Below are 6000 nucleotides of genomic sequence, written 5' to 3'. Positions count from 1 at the left end.
ATGCACGAAGCATATCCTCCAACATTTGAATCGTCCTTTCAGACTGACCATCGGTCTGAGGATGGAACGCAGTACTAAGGTCCAACCTAGTACCCAATTCCGCATGCAATGTTTTCCAAAACTTAGAAGTAAACTGCGTACCTCTATCTGATATGATGGATAGTGGAACCCCATGCAATCGAACAATTTCTGAGATATAGATCTTGGCTAACTTCTCTGCATTGTAAGTCACCTTTACCGGAATGAAATGAGCAGATTTAGTTAACCTATCAACAATCACCCAAATGGAGTCATACTTACCCATTGTCCTTGGAAGACCAACCACAAAGTCCATTGCAATTCTCTCCCACTTCCATTCCGGAATGGGCATTCTCTGAAGTGTTCCTCCGGGCCTTTGGTGTTCATACTTTACTTGTTGACAGTTTGGACACTTGGCAATAAAGTCAACAATATCACGCTTCATTCTACTCCACCAAAAGTGTTGTTTTAGGTCACGATACATCTTGGTTGCACCCGGATGTATAGAATACCTTGAACTATGAGCTTCTGTCAGAATAGTGTTGATCAAATCATCAACACGGGGCACACATACCCTTTCCTTGATTCTCAAAACACCTTCCTCATCGATTTGTGCTTCCTTAGCCTCTCCTCGCACTACCTTATCTTGGATTCTTCTTAGTTTCTCATCATCAAACTGTTTTTCCTTAATCTTGTCAAGAAAGGAAGATCTTGCCTCCACACTAGCCAACAATCCTCCCTTCTCATTTACTTCTAATCTCATCAAGTCATTAGCTAGAGTCTGAACCTCTCTAGCCAACGGGCGTCTAGAAGCTTGCAAGTGAGCTAGACTTCCCATTCTTCCCACCTTTCTACTTAAAGCATCCGCTACAACATTCGCCTTCCCCGGATGATACAAAATAGTGATGTCTTAGTCCTTCAGTAGTTCCATCCATCTCCTCTGTCTCAAGTTCAAATCTTTCTGAGTAAAGACATATTGTAGGCTACGATGATCCGTATAGATCTCACACTTAACCCCATACGAATAGTGTCTCCATTGCTTTAATGCAAATACCACCGCAGCCAATTCCAAATTGTGGGTCGGATAGTTACGTTCATGCACCTTTAGTTGCCTTGAAGCATAAGCAATCACACTCTTCTCTTGCATTAGTACTGCACCCAAACCTGAATAGGATGCATCACAATAAACAATGAAGTTCTTACCCTCTACTGGCAAGGTAAGGATAGGTGCGGTAGTCAACAAGGTCTTGAGCTTCTGAAAGTTTTCCTCACATTCGTCCGACCATACAAATGGAACATTCTGCTTAGTCAAGTTCGTCAATTGGGAAGCAATAGAAGAGAATCCCTTGACAAATCGGCGGTAGTAGCTAGCTAACCCAACAAAGCTCCTTATTTCTGACACATTAGTAGGTCTTACCCAATTCTTCACTGTCTCAATCTTAGAAGGATCCACCATCACTCCATCCTTAGAAACCACGTGCCCCAAGAAGGACACTGCATCTATCCAAAACTCACACTTAGAGAACTTGGCATAAAGATTTTTCTCCCTCAACATTTCCAATACCATTCTCAAATGCTCTTCATGTTCCTTCTTGCTCTTTGAGTATACCAATATATCATCAATAAATACGATCATGAAGAGGTCCAAATATGGCTTAAAAATCCCATTCATCAAACTCATGAACGCAGCAGGGGCATTCGTTAGACCAAAAGACATCACTACAAATTCGTAATGCCCATACCTCGTTAGAAAAGCAGTCTTTGGCACATCCGTTGCCCGTATTTTCAATTGATGATAACCGGATCTCAAGTCAATCTTAGAGAAGACACAAGCACCTTGTAACTGATCGAACAAGTCATCAATGCGGGGAAGAGGATACTTGTTCTTTATGGTTACCTTGTTTAGTTGTCTGTTGTCTATACACATTCGAAAACTCCCATCCTTCTTCTTTACAAACAAAACCAGAGCACCCCAAGGAGATGCACTTGGTCTAATAAAGCCTTTGTTTAACAACTCTTGAAGTTGGGCTTTTAACTCTCTTAACTCCGCGGGAGCCATTCTGTAAGGGGGTATAGAAATGGGGCGAGTACCCGGTTCAAGGTCAATACAGAAATCAATATCCCTATCTGGTGGCATACCAGGAAGATCTGCAGGGAACACATCTAGAAACTTACGGACCACCAAAACCGACTCAATCGAAGGTACTTGGGTAGTGTCGTCCTTGAGATGTGCCAAGAAAGCTAAACACCCTTTACTAACCATTTTCTTAGCACGAAGAAAGGAGATGATACGCACCGGATTGGAAGTATAGTAACCCTCCCAAACTAACGGATCTGTTCCAGGTTTGGCTAACGTCACCATTTTAGCATTACAATCCAAGATCGCAAATTGCGGAGAAAGCCAAGTCATACCCAGAATTACATCAAAATCATCCATTTCTAAGATAACCAAATCTACATAAGTGTTGCTCCCCACAAATTTCACCAAACAAGACCTATATACCTTTTCAACTACCACAGACTCACCCACCGGAGTAGAAACACGAATAGGCATATCAAGTAATTCATAATGTAAATTTAGACCATTAGCAAATGAGGAAGATACATAAGAAAATGTGGATCCAGGATCAAACAATACAGAAGCCATGCAATCACAAACCAGAAGATTACCTGTGATGACAGCATCAGATGCCTCCGCTTCAGGCCGCCCAGGGAAAGCGTAGCAATGGGCCCTCTCACCCCTCTGTCTGTTGCCCCTACCATGTTGTGATGTAGTGGCTCTAGGTTGCCCATCGCCTCGGCCGTTCTGGTGACCACCATTACCTCGACCACCACGTCCTCCAGAATAACGGCCTCTGCCATGACCACCTCTACCTCTAACATTTGGAGGTCTGTAACTCTGTTTCGGACAATTCCTCCTAATATGTCCAGTCTCCCCACATCCATAACACTCTCTGGAGTCAAGCATAGGTCTCTCAGAGAAGTGTTGACCAGTCTGAGGTGGACCCCCAACTACAGTCTGTAGTGAAGACTGAATGGGTCGACCTGAGTAACCTCCGGAACCTTGTCCTCTAGAGTAAGAACCATTAAACTCACCTCCCTTTCGAAACCTCTTTGATGTCGATGCCATGGTGAATTCATCTGGCTTCACTCCTTCCACCTCTACCACGAAATCTACCACCTCTTGGAAGGATTTTGTAGTAGCCGCTATCTGTAAGGCTGAAATCCGCAACTCTGACCTCAACCCCTTCACAAAACGGCGAATCCGCTCTTGTGGACTGAAACATAGTTGGGTGGCATACTGGGATAATGCATGAAACTTAGCCTCATATGCATTGACCGACATCCTACCTTGCTCTAGGCTCAAGAACTCATCCCTTTTCCTATCCCTCAAAGTCCGGGGGATATACTTCACCATAAACAAGCTAGAGAATGAGGCCTAAGTCATAGGTGGTGCCTCCGTTGGTTGACACTCAATATGTGACCGCCACCACATTTTGGCATTCCCTTGAAACTGATAACTCACGAACTCAACACCAAACCGTTCTACTATACCCATCTTGTGTAGTAGCTCATGACAGTCAACCAGAAAATCGTAAGCATCCTCAGATTCAGCACCCTTGAAGACTGGAGGTTTCAATTTCAAGAACTTACTGAAAAGTTCATGCTGATCACTTGTCATTATGGCCCAGTAGTCAGACGTGGAAACGTGCCTATGTCCAATGAGGCATCCATACGAGGAGCCATAGAGGCTGCATGTTGTACCTCTGAAACCGGAGGTGTTGGTGAAGAAAACACTGGAGGTGCCTGACCCTGATCAGACAACCCACTAAGATAAGCGAGAACCTGATTGATCATCTCTGGGGTAGGTTGGGGTGGCAATTCCTCATTTTGCACTTGTTCATTCTCCCCTTCCTCACCCTCTCTTACTACTTCCTCAGTCGGTGGAGGAGTCACTGCCCTAGTATCAGATGGGCTAGGTGCTCGTCCTATTCCCCTAGAGGACGTCCTCCCACGACCTCTACCATGGCCTCTTGCCGCTGCTCTTCCTCGAGCTACAGCCCCAGTGGCTGGCTCAGACGCACCCTGTCCCGCCGGTGCTGGTGTTGGTGTTGGCGTAGTCGTTGCTCTAGTTCTAACCATCTGCGAAATAGAGTGAAGATGGTCAGATACCAATTTGTATCACCTAGATACCAATTTGGATCCAAGTAATAGCACGAAAGAAAGAAAGAATGGAATTTTCCTAAAGTCCTATAGCCTCTCAAAGAAAAGTAAAAGCGTCCCCCTACCGTTCCTCAAGACTCTACTAGACTCGTTCTTGTGTGATGAGACCAACGAACCTAATGCTCTGATACCAAGTTTGTCACGACCCAAACCGGGTTGCGACTGGCACCCACACTTACCCTCCTATGTGAGCGAACCAACCAATCTAACCTTAACATTTCAATATAATATCAACAGAAAGTAATGCGGAAGACTTAAACTTATTAAATAAAGACCAATTCATTACCTTCTAAAATTCAACATCTATTATTCCCCAAAATCTGGAAGTCATCATCACAAGAACATCTACGATCAAACGACTAAACTAAGAGTATTCTAAAAGCTAAAAATACATAAGAAGCTAGTCCATGCCGGAAGTTCAAGGCATCAAGACTTGAAGAAGAAGATCCAGTCCAAGCTAGAAGCATTAGCTCACCCTGAATTTCCGATGTAGTAAGACTGGCTTGAATTACTGTTGAGTTGAAGACGATGGCACGTTTGCTGTACTCCACAAATAAACAAGAAGAGAACATAAAAGTAGGGGTCAGTACAAAACACGGGTACTGAGTAGATATCATCGGCCAACTCAAAATAGAAATCAATATATACCAAGTAATATCATAAAGTCAACTATGATACTCAACATGTAGCAACAAAAAATACTATATCATTAACAATTACCGTCAAGTTCACACACGAGGACTCAAGCCTCGATACCATACTCATTTGGGAATCATGTTCATTAGATTGAGTATATTAACATCTTTCAAGATTCATTATCTTTATTTCTCTTGTGTCGGTACGTGACACTCCGCTCCCTCAATATTCATTAATCCTCTTGTGTCGGTACGTGACACTCCGATCCCCTAAATCTATGTGTCGGTTCGTGACACCCGATCCCCTAAATCTATGTGTCGGTTCGTGACACCCGATCCCCTAAATCTACGTGTCGGTTCATGACACCCGATCCCCTAATACTACGTGTCGGTTCGTGACACCCGATCCCCTAATTCTACGTGTCGGTTCGTGACACCCGATCCCCTAATTCTACGTGTCGGTTCGTGACACCCGATCCCCTAATTCTACGTGTCAGTTCGTGACACCCGATCCCCTAATTCTACGTGTCGGTTCGTGACACCCGATCCCCTAATTCTACGTGTCGGTTCGTGACACCCGATCCCCTAATCTCCTTCCATCAATTCATCAAGCCTTCTCCCTTACCAAGGCATCACCAATCTCATTACTTTAGTTCACCAAGCCTTCTCCCTTACCAAGGCATCATCATTAAAAAGAGATTAGGTTTTTATCAAGATTTGGGATTCAATAACTTCATCATGCTTAATATAATAACAATTATATAATCACGTTCATGCATGCATACAATTAAGCACATAGCAGGGTTTACAATACTACCAATACATATCATTCTCTATTAAGAGTTTACTATGAAAGCATGAAAACCATAACCTACCTCCACCGAAGAATTGCGATCAACAAGCTATCTTCTCAAAATCATTGCTATCCCCTTCGTTTCTCTCTCTCTCTACTCGTTCTCTTTCTTTTTCTGTCTCTCTTTGTCCTTTCTTATTTTTCTTATTCCAACCCTCTTTCTTTTACCCTAATTAGTATATAATTAAGAATAAAAGATGGCAATAATGCCCCACTAATTAACTTAAGGTTACCTCTTTTAACCCCCAAGTAATTAGACTTATTAACATT

The sequence above is a fragment of the Solanum lycopersicum genome, chromosome 5 (assembly GCF_036512215.1).
Source record: "Solanum lycopersicum chromosome 5, SLM_r2.1".
Classification (NCBI taxonomy): Eukaryota; Viridiplantae; Streptophyta; class Magnoliopsida; order Solanales; family Solanaceae; genus Solanum; species Solanum lycopersicum.
Note: the sequence above shows the minus strand (reverse complement) of the source record.